We start from the raw sequence: 19,483 nt of genomic DNA, 5'->3' as shown, positions 1-19,483 counted from the left end.
CCGAAGGGAATCCCGCAAGGATTCCGAAGGGAATCCCGCAAGGATTCCGAAGGGAATCCCGCAAGGATTCCGAAGGGAATCCCGCAAGGATTCCGAAAAGAATCCCGCAAAGATTTCGAAAGGAATCCCGCAAGGATTCCGAGGGGAATCCCGCAAGGATTCCGAGGGGAATCCCGCAAGGATTCCGAGGGGAATCCAGCAAGGATTTCGATGGGAATCCCGCAAGGATTCCGAAGAGGAATCCCGCAAGGATTCCGAAGAGGAATCCCGCAAGGATTCCGAAGAGGAATCCCGCAAGGATTCCGAAGAGGAATACCGCAAGGATTCCGAAGGGAATTCCGCAAGGATTACGAAGGGAATCCCGCAAGGATTCCGAAGGGAGTCCCGCAAGGATTCGAAGGAATCCCACAAGGATTCCGAAGGAATCCGCAAGGATTCCGAAGGGAATCCCGCAAGGATTCCGAAGGGAATCCCGCAAGGATTCCGAAGGGAAACCCGCAAGGATTCCGAAGGGAATCCCGCAAGGATTCCGAAGGGAATCCCGCAAGGATTCCGAAGGGAATCCCGCAAGGATTCCGAAGGGAATCCCGCAAGGATTCCGAAGGGAATCCCGCAAGGATTCCGAAGGGAATCCCGCAAGGATTCCGAAGGGAATCCCGCAAGGATTCCGAAGGGAATCCCGCAAGGATTCCGAAGGGAATCCCGCAAGGATTCCGAAGGGAATCCCGCAAGGATTCCGAAGGGAATCCCGCAAGGATTCCGAAGGGAATCCCGCAAGGATTCCGAAGGGAATCCCGCAAGGATTCCGACGGGAATCTCGCAAGGATTCCGAAGGGAATCCCGCAAGGATTCCGAGGGGAATCCCGCAAGGATACCGCAAGGATACCGAAGGGAATCCCGCAAGGATTCCGAAGGAATCCGCAAGGATTCCGAAGGAATCCCGCAAGGATTCCGAAGGAATCCCGCAAGGATTCCGAAGGAATCCGCAAGGATTCCGGAATCCGCAAGGATTCCGCGAATCCCGCAAGGATTCCGAAGGGAATCCCGCAAGGATTCCGAAGGGAATCCCGCAAGGATTCCGAAGGGAATCCCGCAAGGATTCCGAAGGGAATCCCGCAAGGATTCCGAAGGGAATCCCGCAAGGATTCCGAAGGGAATCCCGCAAGGATTCCGAAGGGAATCCCGCAAGGATTCCGAAGGGAATCCCGCAAGGATTCCGAAGGGAATCCCGCAAGGATTCCGAAGGGAATCCCGCAAGGATTCCGAAGGGAATCCCGCAAGGATTCCGAAGGGAATCCCGCAAGGATTCCGAAGGGAATCCCGCAAGGATTCCGAAGGGAATCCCGCAAGGATTCCGAAGGGAATCCCGCAAGGATTCCGAAGGGAATCCCGCAAGGATTCCGAAGGGAATCCCGCAAGGATTCCGAAGGGAATCCCGCAAGGATTCCGAAGGGAATCCCGCAAGGATTCCGAAGGGAATCCCGCAAGGATTCCGAAGGGAATCCCGCAAGGATTCCGAAGGGAATCCCGCAAGGATTCCGAAGGGAATCCCGCAAGGATTCCGAAGGGAATCCCGCAAGGATTCCGAAGGGAATCCCGCAAGGATTCCGAAGGGAATCCCGCAAGGATTCCGAAGGGAATCCCGCAAGGATTCCGAAGGGAATCCCGACAGGATTCCGAAAGGGAATCCCGACAGGATTCTCCGAAAGGGAATCCCGACAGGATTCTCCGAAAGGGAATCCCGACAGGATTCTCCGAAAGGGAATCCCGACAGGATTCTCCGAAAGGGAATCCCGACAGGATTCCGAAAGTAATCCCGCCAGGATTCCGAAAGGGAATCCCGACAGGATTTCGAAAGGGAATCCCGACAGGATTCCGAAAGGGAATCTCGACAGGATTCCGAAAGGGAATCCCGACAGGATTCCGAAAGGGAATCCCGACAGGATTCCGAAAGGGAATCTCGACAGGATTCCGAAGAGTATTCCTCCACGATCTCGAAGAGTATGCCCGCACGATCGCGAAGAGTATTCTTCCATGATATCGAAGATTTTTTTTTCTTTATTAGCGAGACTTCCAGCCCTAGATAGATCTCGAAAAGTATTCACGATCTCAAAGAGTATTCCTCTACGATCTCGAAGAATATTCCTCTACGATCTCGAAGAGTATTCCGCCATGATCTCGAAGAGTATTCCTACACGATCTCGAAGAGTATTTCTCCACGATATCGAAGAGTATTCCTCCATGATACCGAAAAGCATTTCTCCACGATATCGAAGAGTATTCCTCCACGATCTCGAAGAGTACTCCTCCAAGATCTCGAAGAGTATTCCTCCACGATCTCGAAGAGTACTCCTCCAAGATCTCGAAGAGTGTTCCTCCACGATCTCGAAGAGTATTCCTCCTTGATCTCGAAGAGTATTCCTCCACGATCTCGAAAAGTATTTCTCCACGATCTCGAAGGATCTCCACGATCTGGAAGAGTATTCCTCCACGATCTCAGAGAGTATTCCTCCACGATATCGAAGAGTATCCTCCACGATCGCGAAGAGTATTCTTCCACGATCTCGAAGATTTTTTGTCTTTATTTGCGAAACTTTTAGCCCTAGATAGATCTCGAAGAGTATTCCTTCACGATCTCGAAGAGCATTTCTCCACGATCTCGAAAAGCATTTCTCTACGATCTCAAAGAGTATTCCTGCACGATCTTGAAGAATATTCTTCCACGATCTCGAAGAGTATTCTTCCACGATATCGAAGAGTATTCCACCACGATCTCCAAGAGCAATCCTCCACGACCTCGAAGAATATTCCTCTACGATCTCGAAGAGTATTCCTCCACGATCTCGAAGAATATTTCTGCACGATCTCGAAGAGTATTCCTCCACGATCTCGAAGAGTATCGCTCCACGATCTCGAAGAGTATTCCACCACGATCTCTAAGAGCATTCCTCCACGATCTCGAATAGTATTCCATCACGATCTCGAAGAGTATTCCTCCACGATCTCGGAGAGTATCCCTCCACGATCTCGAAGAGTATTCCACCACGATCTCTAAGAGCATTCCTCCACGATCTCGAAAAGTATTCCTCCACGATCTCAGAGAGTATTCCTCCACGATCTCGGAGAGTATCCCTCCAAGATCTCGAAGAGTGTTTCTCCACGATCTCTAAGAGCATTCCTCCACGATCTCGACGAGTATTCTTCCACGATCTCGAAGATTTTTTGTCTTTATTTGCGAAACTTTTAGCCCTAGATAGATCTCGAAGAGTATTCCTGCACGATCTCGAAGAGTATTCCTCCATGATCTCGAAGAGTATTTCTCCACGATATCGAAGAGTATTCCTCCAAGATCTCGAAGAATATTTCTGCACGATCTCAGAGAGTATTCCTCCACGATCTCGGAGAGTATCCCTCCAAGATCTCGAAGAGTGTTTCTCCACGATCTCTAAGAGCATTCCTCCACGATCTCGAATATTATTCCATCACGATCTCGAAGAGTATTTCTCCAAGATCTCGAAGAGTATCCCACCACGATCTCAAAGAGTATTCCTGCACGATCTTGAAGAATATTCTTCCACGATCTCAAAGAGTATTCCTCCACGATCTCGAAGAGTATTCCTCCAAGATCTCGAAGAGTGTTTCTCCACGATCTCTAAGAGTATTCCACCAGAATTTCGGAGGGGATCTCGCCTGGATTCCAAATGCCACACGCAGAGAAAAGTTTTTTAAACTCAGTGATATTATGTATAAAAACAACAAAAATAATTATTGCTCCCCGGCTAATAATTTTATTTGTTGAATTCAACAAAAAAACAGATTTGATTAGACGAAAAATATTGTTGTTTCTACAATGTTCCAAAACAGCACTCAAAATAAAAATTGATGAATTTACAATATATTTATTTGTTTGTCCAAAAAATATTGTTAAACCAAAAAGAAAAATTTTTGCCTTCAACAATATTTTTCTTAAATTCAAAAAAAAAAATATAGTAATCAAAAATTAATTTTAAATGTTATATTAAATTTCTTGTGATTATCAATTATTTTATTTTTGCTTAATCATAATTCGTGTGGAAAATAAAACCACAATAATTAAATTTGCGATTTTTTCAAATATTTACTTCACCAACTAGTTTATATCATACTGTATTATTGATACTGGATTGCAGTAGAAACAACAATGAAATTTTTTGAATTAAATGTATTTTAGTTTTGATTTTAAAAATAAAATATTTGAGTTTAAAAAATATTTCGATAATTTTATTTTTTAGTTCAAAAAAGTAGATTTTCTCTGCGTGCAGGATTACTAGCGGACTCCCGACAGGATTCCGCCAGAATTCCGTGTGGAATTCTTCTAGAACATTTTTTTCTTCATAACTTTTAACCTAACTAGCCATTCGAAATCAAATTCAATAGTAATTTTGACCAGTCTGTTCTTACATTTCATCCCACTGTGCCGTTTGTTTGCATTTTTGTTTTCCTTTCCTCGGATCGTGCCATTTGACCCGAACAAAAAGCGCTGACATACCGAAACCGTCTGCCCAACAAACATCCCGACTAAAGAAAGTAAACTAACTCACCCTTTCTGTTCTGTTCCTTTTATTTCAGACCGACTGGAAGTGTGAAATGTTACACAAAACACAAAAGAATCATAAATACCTAGATGAAATAAATAAAAGAAAACGTGCCGCGCCGCGCTGTTGTGATCGCCCAGAAGTGAAAAGTTGGAAGTCTTCTTGAGACACGACGACGGGGCCCGCGCGGATAGTGTGTGCTCGCAAGTGTGAGTGTTTGATGTCTGCTGCAGCGGTAACAGCAACAACAAACGATTCTGCCCACAAGAATAATTATTCAGGCAAATGAAAATTTTCATTTTCCCGCAAAAACCGCTGACCGTCCGCGTAATTTTCCTTCCGCGCTAGTTTGGTGCGCGACTGGCCGTCGTCGGTCGGTATAGTGGCTATTTTTGGTTCCAACGAAAATTTGTGTTCCGTGTGCGAATTGTGTGTTGCCGTTTTTCCACCGTTCAAGGTAACATCGGGAAGAAAGGAAGGCCGGACGGAAGGAAGTGTTGTGTGTCAAACTGTCCGCGACGTAGTGGTGCGCGCCCGGTGGAGAAGAATACATTCTAATAAATTTAAACCGTTTAACACCGACCGTGTGTGTGATCATAACAAAAACAAAGAAGAAATCGACGACGGCCTGCTCTCTCTCTATGGATGGTTTCTGGCAGTGACTGAAGACAAGTACACTACCACCACCACCACCACGAACGACAAACGGCAGGGAAATAGGTAGCCAGCCAGTTAGAGCCACAACAACATTGGGAAAGGTGTACGCTTCTTGCTGGCTTCTTGGCTGGTGAAGATCTGTGAGGAAACCCAGAAAAGCGAATCGCGATTGTTCGAGACTCATTCGACCCACACGAGGGTCCAAGCAAAAGCCCCAACCGTCAGAATAGTTTTCTTGAAGCTTAGACAGGGGGGGAATCGTACGAAGCACGAGAACGGGTGGTAGTTGGTTACGGCTGAGAGCTGAGCTCGGTTGGAAAGAGATAGTCAGGAAATAACAATTTAATTGTTCTCAACTCGATTCCCGAACGCGCAATTGTTGGGATTGGGTTGATGGGTCCAGTATCTTTACACCGGTCGCTTCGGCGGGCAGAGTAGCACGGGAGGAACGAAGCGAACGAACACGAGAAATAGCATCAGCAACTATCAAACAGCCCCCGTCGATTGGAATTTTTGTTTCGTGGATCGTTCAGATCGAATCGATTTCGGTGTGTTTCACGGCGGAACGGCAGACGAGGAACAACAACTCGATTAAAGGTAAGAACTTCTTGCATTGAGATTTGGTATAATTGTATCAGGCGAATGGGGAACATTTTCGCTTAAGCAGGGGAGAACAATTGTCGGAATGTGAAGCACTTTTCATTGACGGAATAGTTTGAAACTGTTAATTAACGAACTTTTGAAATCGAGCAATTCGATTATTGAAGGTTTATTTTGGCATAGTATAAAAACGTCATTCTAGAACAGTTTTTTCGTAAATGAGAAAAAATTGGGATTGTGAAAAACAAAAGCCTAAAGGAATACAAATTTTCGTAACTTGGTACCTGCGGAATCAAAAAAAGGCTCATGGTTGAAAAAAGTTATCAAAGATCTCAAGAAGTGGACAAATTGCAAATTAATTAATTCTGCGAATTAAACTTTTTACTTTTTTGAAACTTCTCTCCAGAAAAATCACAAATCAAAATTGTGGAAATTTTGTTCAGTAATTTGAGAAAACTATTCTCAATAAGTTGAGTATGTTTTGTTCAGAAAGCTGAGGAAACTTCTTTCAGGGAGTTGAAGAGACTTCCCTAAAGTTGAAAGAACTTTCATTTAGAAAAAATATCCCTCAGGATGGTAAAATATTTTCTATTAGAAAGAAAACATGGTAACGAAACCAACCGGAATTCAGGCAGGATTCCGTAAAGAAATTCCGGCAGGACTCCGTAAGGGAATTCCGGCAAGATTTCATGAGGGAATTCCGGCAGGATTCCGTAAGAAAATTCCGGCAGGATTCCGTAAGGGAATTCCGGCAAAATTCCGCAAGGGAATTCCGGCAGGACTCCGTAAGGGGATTCCGGCAGGATTCCGAGGGGAACCCGTAAGGAGTATCGAGCGGAATCCGTAAGGGAATTCCGAGACGAATCCGTAAGGGAAGGATTCCGTAAGGGAATTTCGGCAGGATTCCGTAAGGGAATTCCGACTGGATTCCGTAAAGGAATTCCGACTGGATTCTGTAAGGAAACACGACAGGGTTCCGAAGGGAATACCGGCAGGATTTCGAAGCGAATCCTGGCAGGATTTCGAAGCGAATCTCGGCAGGATTTCAAGGTGAATCCTGGCAGGATTTCGAAGTGAATACCGGCAGGGTTTCGAAGCGAATGCGGGAAGGATTTCGAAGCGAATGCGGGCAGGATTTCGAAGCGAATCCCGGCAGGATTTCGAAGCGAATTCCATAAGGGAATCCCGACAGGATTCCGTAAGGGAATCCCGACAGGATTCCGTAAGGAAATCCCGACAGGATTCCGTAAGGGAATCTCGACCGGATTCCGTAAGGGAATCTCGACCGGATTCCGTAAGGGAATCTCGACAGGATTCCATAAGGGAATCTTGACAGGATTCCGTAAGGGAATCTCGACAGGATTCCGTAAGGGAATCTCGACAGGATTCCGTATTGGAATCTCGAAAGGATTCCGAAGGGAATCCCGCAAGGATTCCGAAGGGAATCCCGCAAGGATTCCGAAAGGGAATCCTTACAGGACTCCGAAAGGGAATCCCGACAGGATTTCGAAAGAGAATCTCTACAGGACTCCGAAAGGGAATCTCGACAGGACTCCGAAAGGGAATCTCGACAGGACTCCGAAAGGGAATCCCGACAGGATTCCGAAAGGGAATCTCGACAGGATTCCGAAAGGGAACCCCGACAGGATTCCGAAAGGGAACCCCGACAGGATTCCGGAAGGGAATCCCGATAGGATTCCGAAAGGAAATCCCGACAGGATTCCGTAAGGAATCCCGACAGGATTCCGTAAGGGAATCCCGACAGGATTCCGTAAGGGAATCCCGACAGGATTCCGTAAGGGAATCCCGACAGGATTCCGTAAGGGAATCCCGACAGGATTCCGTAAGGGGATCCCGACAGGATTCCGTAAGGGAATCCCGACAGGATTCCGTAAGGGAATCCCGACAGGATTCCGTAAGGGAATGCCGACAGGATTCCGTAAGGGAATGCCGACAGGATTCCGTAAGGGAATCCCGACAGGATTCCGTAAGGGAATCCCGACAGGATTCCGTAAGGGAATCCCGACAGGATTCCGTAAGGGAATCCCGACAGGATTCCGTAAGGGAATCCCGACAGGATTCCGTAAGGGAATCCCGACAGGATTCCGTAAGGGAATCCCGACAGGATTCCGTAAGGGAATCCCGACAGGATTCCGTAAGGGAATCCCGACAGGATTCCGTAAGGGAATCCCGACAGGATTCCGTAAGGGAATCCCGACAGGATTCCGTAAGGGAATCCCGACAGGATTCCGTTAGGGAATCCCGACAGGATTCCGTAAGGGAATCCCGACCGGATTCCGTAAGGGAATCCCGACCGGATTCCGTAAGGGAATCCCGACCGGATTCCGTAAGGGGATCCCGACCGGATTCCGTAAGGGAATCCCGACCGGATTCCGTAAGGGAATCCCGACCGGATTCCTAAGGGAATCCCGACCGGACTCCGTAAGGAAATCCCGACCGGATTCCGTAAGGGAATCCCGACAGGATTCCGAAAGGGAATCCCGACAGGATTCCGAAAGGGAATCCCGACAGGATTCCGAAAGGGAATCCCGACAGGATTCCGAAAGGGAATCCCGACAGGGTTCCGAAAGGGAATCTCGAAAGGATTCCGAAGGGAATCCCGACAGGATTCCGACCGACAGGATTCCGAAAGGGAATCCCGACAGGATTCCGAAAGGGAATCCCGACAGGATTCCGAAAGGGAATCCCGACAGGATTCCGAAAGGGAATCCCGACAGGATTCCGAAAGGGAATCCCGACAGGATTCCGAAAGGGAATCCCGACAGGATTCCGAAAGGGAATCCCGACAGGATTCCGAAAGGGAATCCCGACAGGATTCCGAAAGGGAATCCCGACAGGATTCCGAAAGGGAATCCCGACAGGATTCCGAAAGGGAATCCCGACAGGATTCCGAAAGGGAATCCGACAGGATTCCGAAAGGGAACCTGACAGGATTCCGTAAGGAATCCCGACAGGATTCCGAAAGGGCAACCCGGCAGGATTGCGAAAGGGAATCCCGACAGGATTCCGTAAGGGAATCCCGACAGGATTCCGTAAGGGAATCCCGACAGGATTCCGTAAGGGAATCCCGGCAGGATTCCGTAAGGGAATCCCGGCAGGATTCCGTAAGGGAATCCCGGCAGGATTCCGTAAGGGAATCCCGGCAGGATTCCGTAAGGGAATCCCGACAGGATTCCGTAAGGGAATCCCGACAGGATTCCGTAAGGGAATCCCGACAGGATTCCGTAAGGGAATCCCGACAGGATTCCGTAAGGGAATCCCGACAGGATTCCGTAAGGGAATCCCGACAGGATTCCGTAAGGGAATCCCGACAGGATTCCGTAAGGGAATCCCGACAGGATTCCGTAAGGGAATCCCGACCGGGTTCCGTAAGGGAATCCCGACAGGATTCCGTAAGGGAATCCCGACAGGATTCCGTAAGGGAATCCCGACAGGATTCCGTAAGGGAATCCCGACAGGATTCCGTAAGGGAATCCCGACAGGATTCCGTAAGGGAATCCCGACAGGATTCCGTAAGGGAATCCCGACAGGATTCCGTAAGGGAATCCCGACAGGATTCCGTAAGGGAATCCCGACAGGATTCCGTAAAGGAATCCCGACCGTAAGGGAATCCCGACAGGATTCCGTAAGACAATCCCGACAGGATTCTGTAAGACAATCCCGACAGGATTCCGTATGGGAATCCCGACCGGGTTCCGTAAGGAAATCCCGACCGGATTCCGTAAGGGAATCCCGACCGGATTCCGTAAGGGAATCCCGACCGGATTCCGTAAGGGAATCCCGACCGGATTCCGTAAGGGGATCCCGAACGGATTCTGTAAGGGGATCCCGACCGGATTCCGTAAGGGAATCGCGACAGGATTCCGTAAGGGAATCCCGACCGAACTCCGTAAGGGAATCCTGACAGGATTCCGTAAGGAAATCCCGATCGGATTCCGTAAGGGAATCCTGATTGATTCCGCAAGGGAATCCCGACCGGATTCCGTAAGGGAATCCCGACCGGATTCCGTAAGGAATCCCGACAGGATTCCGTAAGGGAATCACGACAGGATTCCGTAAGGGAATCCCGACAGGATTCCGCAAGGAATCCCGACAGGATTCGGTAAGGGAACCCGACAGGATTCGGTAAGGAATCCCGACAGAGTTCGGTAAGGGAATCCCGACAGGATTCGATAAGGGAATCCTGACAGGATTCCGTAAGGGAATCCCGACAGGATTCCGTAAGGAATCCTGACAGGATTCCGTGAGGAATCCCGACAGGATTCCGAAAGTAATCCCGCCAGGATTCCATAAGGGAATCCCGACAGGATTCCGAAAGGGAATCTCGACAGGATTCCGTAAGGGAATCTCGACAGGATTCCGTAAGGGAATCCCAACAGGATTCCGTAAGGGAATCCCAACAAGATTCCGTAAGGGAATCCCAACAGGATTCCGTAAGGGAATCCCGACAGGACTCCGTAAGGGAATCCCGACAGGACTCCGTAAGGGAATCCCGGCAGGATTCCGTAAGGGAATCCCGACAGGATTCCGTAAGGGAATCCCGACAGAATTCTGTAAGGGAATCGATCGGATTCCGTAAGGGAATCCCGACCGGATTCCGTAAGGGAATCCCGACCGGATTCCGTAAGGGGATCCCGAACGGATTCTGTAAGGGGATCCCGACCGGATTCCGTAAGGGAATCGCGACAGGATTCCGTAAGGGAATCCCGACCGGATTCCGTAAGGGGATCCCGACCGGATTCCGTAAGAAATCCCGACCGGGTTCCGTAAGGAATCCCGACAGGATCCGGTAAGGGAATCCCGACAGGATTCGGTAAGGGAATCCCGACAGAGTTCGGTAAGGGAATCCCGACAGGATTCGATAAGGAATCCCGACAGAATTCCGTAAGGGAATGCCGACAGGATTCCGTAAGGGAATGCCGACAGGATTCCGTAAGGGAATCCCGACAGGATTCCGTAAGGGAATCTCGACAGGATTCCGTAAGGGAGTCTCGACAGGATTCCGTAAGGGAATCTCCACAGGATTCCGTAAGGGAATGCCGACAGGATTCCGTAAGGGAATGCCGACAGAATTCCATAAGGGAATCCCGACAGGATTCCGTTAGGGAATCCCGACAGGATTCCGTAAGGGAATCCTTACAGGATTTCGTAAGGGAATCCTGACAGGATTTCGTAAGGGAATCCCGACAGGATTCCGTAAGGGAATCCCGACAGGATTCCGTAAGGGAATCCCGACAGGATTCCGTAAGGGAATCCCGACAGGATTCCGTAAGGGAATCCCGACAGGATTCCGTAAGGGAATCCCGACAGGATTCCGAAAGGAAATCCCGACAGGATTCCGAAAGGGAATCCCGACAGGATTCCGTGAGGGAATCCTGACAGGATTTCGTAAGGGAATCCTGACAGGATTTCGTAAGGGAATCCTGACAGGATTTCGTAAGGGAATCCCGACAGGATTCCGAAGACAATCCCGACAGGATTCCGAAGTTAATTCGAGGGGAATCCCGACAGGATTCCAAAATTAATTCAAGGGGAATCCCGACAGGATTCCAAAGTTAATTCGAGGGGAATCCCGACAGGATTCCGGGGGGAATCTCAACAGGATTCCGGGGTGAATAAGAACTGGATTTTGTGGATTTTGCAGAGAAATTGAGAAAACTTCCTTCAGACAGATGAGGGACCTTCTCTCTGGAAATTGAGAAAACTTTCCCAAGGAAGTTGAGAAAAGTTTTTTCATGCGGTTTGGAATCGGAACCGTAATCCGAAATACTTTAAGGGTTTTGAAAGGAATCTCGCCAGGATTCCGAAGCGAATCCCGCTAGGCTCCGAAGCAAATCTGGCTAGGATCGCGAAGCTTATCCCGCCAGGGTTCCAAAGCGTATCCCGCCAATATTTCAAAGTGAATCAAATCAGGATTCCGGAGCAAATCCTGACAGGATTCCGAAGCCAACCCCGCCAGGATTGAATCATTTTTCCTTAGAAAGAAAATCAAGGAAATTCACCTTAAAAAGGTAGCGAAATTTCCCATCGTGATTCAGAGAAGAATCCCCCATTCCTATGATTCCTGAAGATTACGAGGAAGTTACTCCCAGCATTCTAAGGGGAATCCCGCTATAATTCCTCAACAAGTTCAGTTGGGAAAGTTTCTCTCCAGCAGTCCGCTGAGGGAGTTGGGAACCCCGCCATAGCTCCGAAAAGATTTACCGCTAGGATTCCGAAGTGTATGCCGCCAGGATTTGGAGGATTTTCCTCAAGAAATTTGAGAAAACTTTTTCCAGAAACTTGAAAATTTTTCCCTCTGACAGTTTTGGAGGATCTCAATAAGTTGACAAATCTTCCCTCAGAAAGCTGAGAAAATTTTCCTCAGAAAGTTGAGAAACCTTTCGTCAAGAAATTGAGGAAACATTGCTGAATCCCGCCAAGATTCCGAAGATAAATTTGCTTCAGAAGTTTTTCTTTCTTTCTTCAGAGAGTTGAGTAAAGAATCATTTATGAATTTGGGAAGGTTGCTCTTAGACAGTAGAGAAAACATTCTTTTCGTATTTCGCATTTCGCGTTGATGCTTTTGTAGGATGTGTGACATTGTAAGAATCTGCACAGCTTCAACTAATTTCGATGGCGTAATCAAAAAATCATATTTGTTTCTTAAATTGAATTTGCATCGATCATGTCATACATATGATGATGAATGCTCGCTCGCTTCTATCAATGAATCGATTAGATTACCTCCATACATAGTCAGCCACTTTACCGTGCCTCTAACCTCCAATTAGCTCGCAATCACGACAACATCGATTTAGCAGTTGCCATCAATGTGACAATGATTGAAATTATCACCTATTCAGCGATAGACTCAAACTCACCTCGTGGAACCATCCATCTAGTGTCAACAGGTCTCCTGCCTCCAACCGCTTCCGAACCCCATCTCTTCGCTGAACCAATCACATCCAGCTAAGTGGCAATTAGCACTGTGCTACCATCGGCAGCGTACCTTCTTTCATACAAAGCTCCATTTTTCAAGACCAACAAAAACTTGCGCCGCTGCTCTTAACCTTTACCTTCAACGACTGAGCTCTGGTCTGCTGTTCGTTCCCATTATTACTGGAAATGGCGACGACGACTTCTACGAGACCGCTGAAAATCATTCACGGCGTCCAAAAATCCACTCGCTAAGGTACCTTCTGCAATCCATCTTCTCTAGGAAGAAACAAAAACCGGGGAACCATTTCAGCGCTCAACCTACATTTGCTGGCCTTCCCCTGGGGATGGGACTCTTGGCGAGTGAGCTAGAAAAAAAGATCAACACCGTCGTCGTCGGCGGGTTGGTCTTGCCGCAATCTCGGATCGGACGCGGGATTGAAGCAAATGCTGGAGAGAAAAAAAACCTTCCAATTACTGAAATTAGTCTGAACTATAAACTCAATCAAGAGACGCCGCACCACGCGGTTTCCTGATGCTCAGACAGTGCCATGCCAACGAACGTCTTCTTGCGTTATTTTGTGGGTCACTTTGGAGCTTCGTTTGGGACTCTTTCTCTCTCATGACAAGGCTTTGAAGGTGGCGACGACAACCGTTGGTGTCTCTTTTTACTCGTTTTTTGGACACATCACCTAACAGTAATGCATGACCATAATTGCACATTTGGAAATAAAACATTATTTGAAGTTAAAACCTACGAATCTTTCTCTTCAGATACACGATATATCAACTAAAAGAATGACATGAACAGATCCAACGCTAGGTGGATTACTCACAAAATGTACTTCATTTTCTACCATTTCTCTAGGATTGCAATTATCTGGGCCGGTCGACAGAGGGGCAACAGAGCAATGATGACCACATTAGGCGGGACAAATGGGGTCGTCCATGAGAGGAAAATGACCGAGATCTGCATTCGAGCGGGTGCTCGCTCACGCTAACCTCATCGCCCAGTACTGAGTACACATCACACATGCTCAGGAAATGGAATCGACTTAATTTTGTGAATTGATTTGATGCAATTTCCTAAACTCGTTAGGTGCTGATGGTTTGCTTTCAGCGCAGCGTTTGTTGGCATTCGTTTCGAATGCCAAAACGAGGTTTGTTAGATTAAATGTTGATTAATCTACTGAGCTTCCTATTGTAGAAAGTTACAGAAATATTTTCCAAATATTTATAGAAAGATTTTTTTTAGAAAAAGTTGATAATGCAGTCTAAAAAAATTGTCTTTCTATGAAAGTTTGGGAAAAATCTCGAGACTATGACAGCTATAGAAACAGCTTTTCCTTAGTCGACAATTGGTTTCCGCGTATTGGACTACCCGACTTGGACGTTAATTTACAATGTTCTGCAAACTCAAATGTGAATGATTATGATTTGAAAGATGTATTGGAGGTAACCACTGTTCCTTCGATGGGACTCGAGCCCACGACCCTCAGCCTCAATACGCTAGACTGGTGCTTTTTAACCAACTAAGGTACGAAGGACCTCCGTCGGCCTTCGCCGACCGACTGGCAGCTACACACATTTTTCATCAGCAATTGTACTGATCAAGTAGGAGTTGTGTGTGTTATTTGCCAGTCGGTCGGCGAAGGCCGACGGAGGTCCTCCTTAGCTTAGTTGGTTAAAAAGCACCAGTCTAGCGTACTGAGGGTCGTGGGTTCGAGTCCCATCGAAGGAAAGTGTTTACCTCCAATACATTTTTCAAATCATACACCCAACCGGCGGATGTTAGATTTTCTAACAATTCTGTATAAGAATCTACCAAAAGTTGTATAAGAACTGGGCATATGCGATATTGTTATATTCTTATTCAAGTATTGTATAAGAATTCAACAATTTGTAAGCTTTTCTAACAATATTTGTTTGAAAGCTTACATCTTTTGTACATATAAGAACCTAACAATTTCGCATATGCCCAGTTCTTATACAGGTTTTGATAGATTCTTATACAGAATTGTTAGAAAATCTAACAACCGCCGGTTGGGTGTAATCTTCCGCATAATGCACATACTAGCTCGAGATATTTCTCGTGATGGTGGCGTGTTCTGTGGACGAAGAATCAGAAGGAATACATTTTGGCTGTTATGCCATTTTCAAATGTTGGTCTAGATATATTATATAGGTGACCCATTCTGTCAATTTCGCCAAGCTAGCCATCTTGGATTATTTTGTGGAATTAAAGTTTGTTTGTTTACATTTTGCACTAAAAATGAGCTTTTCACCCACCGGGTTGGTTATTTCCATCTATCTTGATTCCGTTGGTCCTACGAATTTGTTGTTGCTCATAGCTACGGCAAAGGAAAGTTTCCTCATAGATAAGAATTGGTTATTGATAGTTGAGTGTAACGAAGTGGTGAAGAGTAAGCCTTTCCACTGACTGTGATTCTTCTCCGATTTTTCTTTGACGTAGGACTACGTTTGTCTTTTTCATATTGGATTACACTTTACGATTTGAAATATACTTTGAACGAAAATAGACTTTGAACACTAATATCTCAGTCGTTTCTCTATGGATTTCCAATATTTTTAGACCGTTCGATCAAGGATGAGTCAACGCTTCTTTGTACTGCTCTTAATAACAGATTTCACCTATTTTATATTGAAAATTGGCCAACAATTTAGAAACAGTAAATGCATTTTTTTTAAATTTTTTATTTTGCTAATTATCATTATCTAATACATGTATTCATCTCTTAGACTAGGTGTTCCGTGATTTTTTAACACTATCATCCTTATTTGCTATGTTACATTTTTAGTTATCATTAATAAGGTTGTTGCGAAATATCCGCAATAGGCCCTTTGGATTGTGTCGTCAACAAGTCGGGGCTGAAGTATTTCGCCGCGCTGCTTCGATTGCCAACAGTGACACGTCTTTGACCGATTGTGAAGGATGCCATCAGCAATATTATATGCAATGTGAAAGCGTACGAAAAGCAACAGAAATAGTGAATTCTATCCATATATTTTCTAGAAATTGTACTGAATATCGTTAATTAGTGAATTTGTATTATACTATTGGAAGATTGAGGTGTGTTATACCGGATTATCTGAACCCAAAACTATATACATGCAACTTAAAAAAAATGATAAAAATACTTATAATTAAAACTAATTATTTCTATAGTTGTAGCCCTAAACTCAACAATCGTAGCCTAAATTAAACTAAAGTACTAGATTACGGCTAGTAAATTTTGCTGCTGCCAGAGGGATGGCCATCAGTAGCACCTACTTTGCACGAAAGAACATCCGAAAGCACACCTGGAGACACCCAAATGGTGGAACTTGCAACCAGATAGACCATGTTCTGGTGGATGGGCGCAATTTCTCGGATGTTATCGATGTGCGGACATTCAGAGGTCCGAACATTGACTCTGATCACTACCTCGTTGTCAGTTGTCAGTAAAATTCGATCACGGTTGTCAACTGTATCGAACGAAAGATCACAGCGAACGATGCGTTACAATATACAGCGATTGTCGACGGAAGGAGTATCGGCTGAGTACCGCCAGAAGCTCGACGAGCGGATAAGTGCAATTAACGTTAGCGACAACATCAACGTTCTATGGAGTCGATCCATGGAGCGGTGAGCACAACAGCACGAGAAGTGGTAGGCACTGCACAGAGGCGACCCAGGACGGGTTGGTTCGATGTGGAGTGTCAGAGAGTGACAGACGAGAAGAACGTTGCCAGAAGCCGGATGTTGGTGTCGGGTACCCGAACGAATAGAGATCGGTACAAGGAAGCAAGAGCAGCCGATAAACGAACCCACCGCATGAAGTAAAAAGAGTACGAAAAACAAGTTATTAGTGAGGCAACGGAAAAAATGGAGCAGAACGATATGCGGAGGTTTTATGAGTCTGTCAATGGCGTGCGGAGAAAGACAGCGCCATCTCCCGTCATGTGCAACGACCAACAAGGGAATTTGCTGACAGATAAAACTGAAGTGGCTGCCAGGTGGAAGCAACACTTCGAGACTTTGTTGAATGGAGGAAGTGACGGTGCATCGGTGAACAGAATAAATATTAGCGACGATGGACAAGCTGTGGAGTCACCTACACTAGATGAGGTTAAAAAAGCTGTCAAAGAGCTGAAAAACAATAAGGCTGCGGGAAAGGACCAGCTCCCGGCTGAACTTCTCAAACACGGCAGTTAGCAGCTTTATGAAGTTCTGCACCATATTATGTCGAAAATATGGGAAGACGAGGAAATGCCTGCTAGCTGGTTAGACGGCCTAATTTGCCCTCTCTTTAAGAAAGGGCACAGACTGCAGTGCGCCAATTACCGAGGAATAACCCTCCTTGATTCGGCGTACAAAATTATGTCCCGTATTCTGTTCAACAGATTGAGACCGCTTGAAGAGTCCTTCGTCGACGAATACCAAGCGGGTTTTCGTGAGGGCCGATCAATGACGGATCAGATGTTTACCCAGACAAATCCTTGATAAATTCCGGGAGTCCAACTTGCAGACACATCATCTGTTTATTGATTTCAAGGCGGCGTGCGACTCAGTGAAACGGAATGAATTATGGTAAATTATGCTTGAACATGGTTTTCCGGCGAAACTGATACGGCTGATTCGTATAACGTTGGACGGATCGAAATCAAGTGTAAGGGTTGCGGATGAAATATCGACGTCATTTGTTACCTTAGATGGGTTAAAGCAGGGTGATGCACTCTCGAACCTACTGTTCAATATAGCGCTCGAGGGAGCGATTAGGAGAGCTGGTGTGCAAAGAAGCGGTACCATTATCACAAAATCGCATATGCTCCTGGGATTTGCGGACGATATCGATATTATCGGAATTGATCGCCGTGCCGTGGAAGAGGCTTTTGCGCCTTTTAAGAGGGAGACAGTGAGGATTGGACTCACGATCAATACCAGCAAAACGAAGTACATGGTCGCTGGCAATCAACGTGGGTTCATTAGTGGTGGTGGTAGCGAAATAGTGCTGGATGGTGAAAAATTTGAAGTGGTAGAAGAATTTGTGTATCTTGGAACATTAGTGACGTGCGATAATGATGTTACCTGCGAGGTGAAAAGGCGTATTGCAGCTGCAAATAGGGCTTATTACGGACTTCGTAACCAGCTTAAGTCCCGTAGTCTGCAAACGAAAACAAAACTCGCGCTGTATACTACTCTGATTCTTCCGGTGGCTTTATACGGCCATGAGACATGGACGTTGAAGGAGGCTGATCGGAGAGCTCGCTACGTGTTTGAGCGTAAGGTGCTGCGGACAATACTCGGCGGCAGTGTTGTCCTACACTCAGTGCGAAAAAATCTGCTCTTTGATTTTACTCCATCTAAACGATTTTACAGTCTTAACTAAGTAAGTGTAACTAATAGAAGGATATTTGAATTTTCTAAATGTCATGTCAAACTGTCAAAAAAATGCACGCCAAAGCAACAGGAGCGCGCGCTGAAAATACACTCCAGTGTATTTTCAGTGCGCGCGCTCCTGGGGCTCTAGTGTGCATTTGTTTTAAAAGTTTGACATGACATTTAGAAAATTCAAATATCCTTATATTAGTTGAACTTGCTTAGTTAAGGCTATAAAATCGTTTAGATGGAGTAAAATCAAAGAGCAGAATTTTTTGCACTGAGTGTAGGACAACACTGCTCGGCGGTAACCAGGAGAAGGTATCTGGCGGCGCCGCATGAATCACGAATTGTGCCAAGGGCTGGATATTATTAAGCTTATTCAACACGGAAGACTACGGTGGGCTGGTCACGTTGTTTGTATGCCGAAAGAACGTCAAGCGAAGATAATATTTAGTAGAGAACCCGGAAGAGGCCGCAGGCTTCGTGGAAGGCCGCGTACACGATGGCTTTTTGCAGTTGAAAAGGACCTGAGGGCGCTCAACGTTCAGAGCGACTGGAAGCGATTGGCCCAGGATAGAGTCTAACGGAGAAGGATACTCCATTCGGCGTAGGCTCATCGAAGAGCTGTAGCCCATCAAGTATCAAGTAAGTACTAGATTACTATCTAATTAGTACGTATACGTGAGAACGGTTCAGTATTTGTAGGGAAATTCGTTTCATTATTCGTGGCCTAATCAAAATCATTATTCAACAGTTTCAACAGCTTGCTTAACCTCATATACCAACGCCGGAATTCTTATTGGAATTGTTGTTAGTGAGAAAACTAATTTGTAAGTAGATTCTAAATTGTCAATCTGATCCATTCGTTTAAATAAATAATATTTCCAGCCCTATTAACATTTTGGTTTTATACTGGTTTTATAACATTCTTGTAGAGTAAATAATGGTCTTCAAGAGCGTTATAAAACTTAAAATGTTACTTGGGAGTCGAGTTGCGGAAAACCGAACTACGAAAAAGTTTGCAACATTCTCGAAAATTATAAAATCCAAGAAGATTCCGGACAGTTATGAGCACTTCAGGAGCGCATCATGCAAATAACTGCAAGGTCTGCCGCAAGCCGGATCACACCGAGGACACGGTGGCATGTGACATTTGCGGAACATGGTTCCACTTCACATGTGCGAGAGTGCAGCCATCTATCTGCAACAAGCCCTGGTATTGCGGATATTGCTCTAGCCGAGATGATGGTACAAATCAAGACAACATTTTCAAAACAACTTATCTGCTTTTGTAAACAAAACGTCGATTCAAACGTCGATTCAAACGTCG

The 19,483-nt window shown here is 46.0% G+C and overlaps 1 long non-coding RNA gene across 2 annotated transcripts in view; it reads left to right on the top strand.

Annotated features, from left to right (window-relative positions):
• The window catches only part of LOC134207712 (uncharacterized), a 106,981-nt gene that overhangs the window by 1,557 nt on the left and 85,941 nt on the right, over positions 1-19,483 (top strand). For both annotated transcript variants that reach the window (XR_009978409.1, XR_009978408.1), the window contains exon 2: positions 4,609-5,828. This is a non-coding gene — a long non-coding RNA (uncharacterized LOC134207712). The remainder of the gene's footprint in view (positions 1-4,608; positions 5,829-19,483) is intronic.

The sequence above is a fragment of the Armigeres subalbatus genome, chromosome 1, assembly GCF_024139115.2.
Source record: "Armigeres subalbatus isolate Guangzhou_Male chromosome 1, GZ_Asu_2, whole genome shotgun sequence".
In the NCBI taxonomy this organism is placed as follows: Eukaryota; Metazoa; Arthropoda; class Insecta; order Diptera; family Culicidae; genus Armigeres; species Armigeres subalbatus.
Note: the sequence above shows the minus strand (reverse complement) of the source record. Positions and strands in the feature narration are given on the sequence as shown.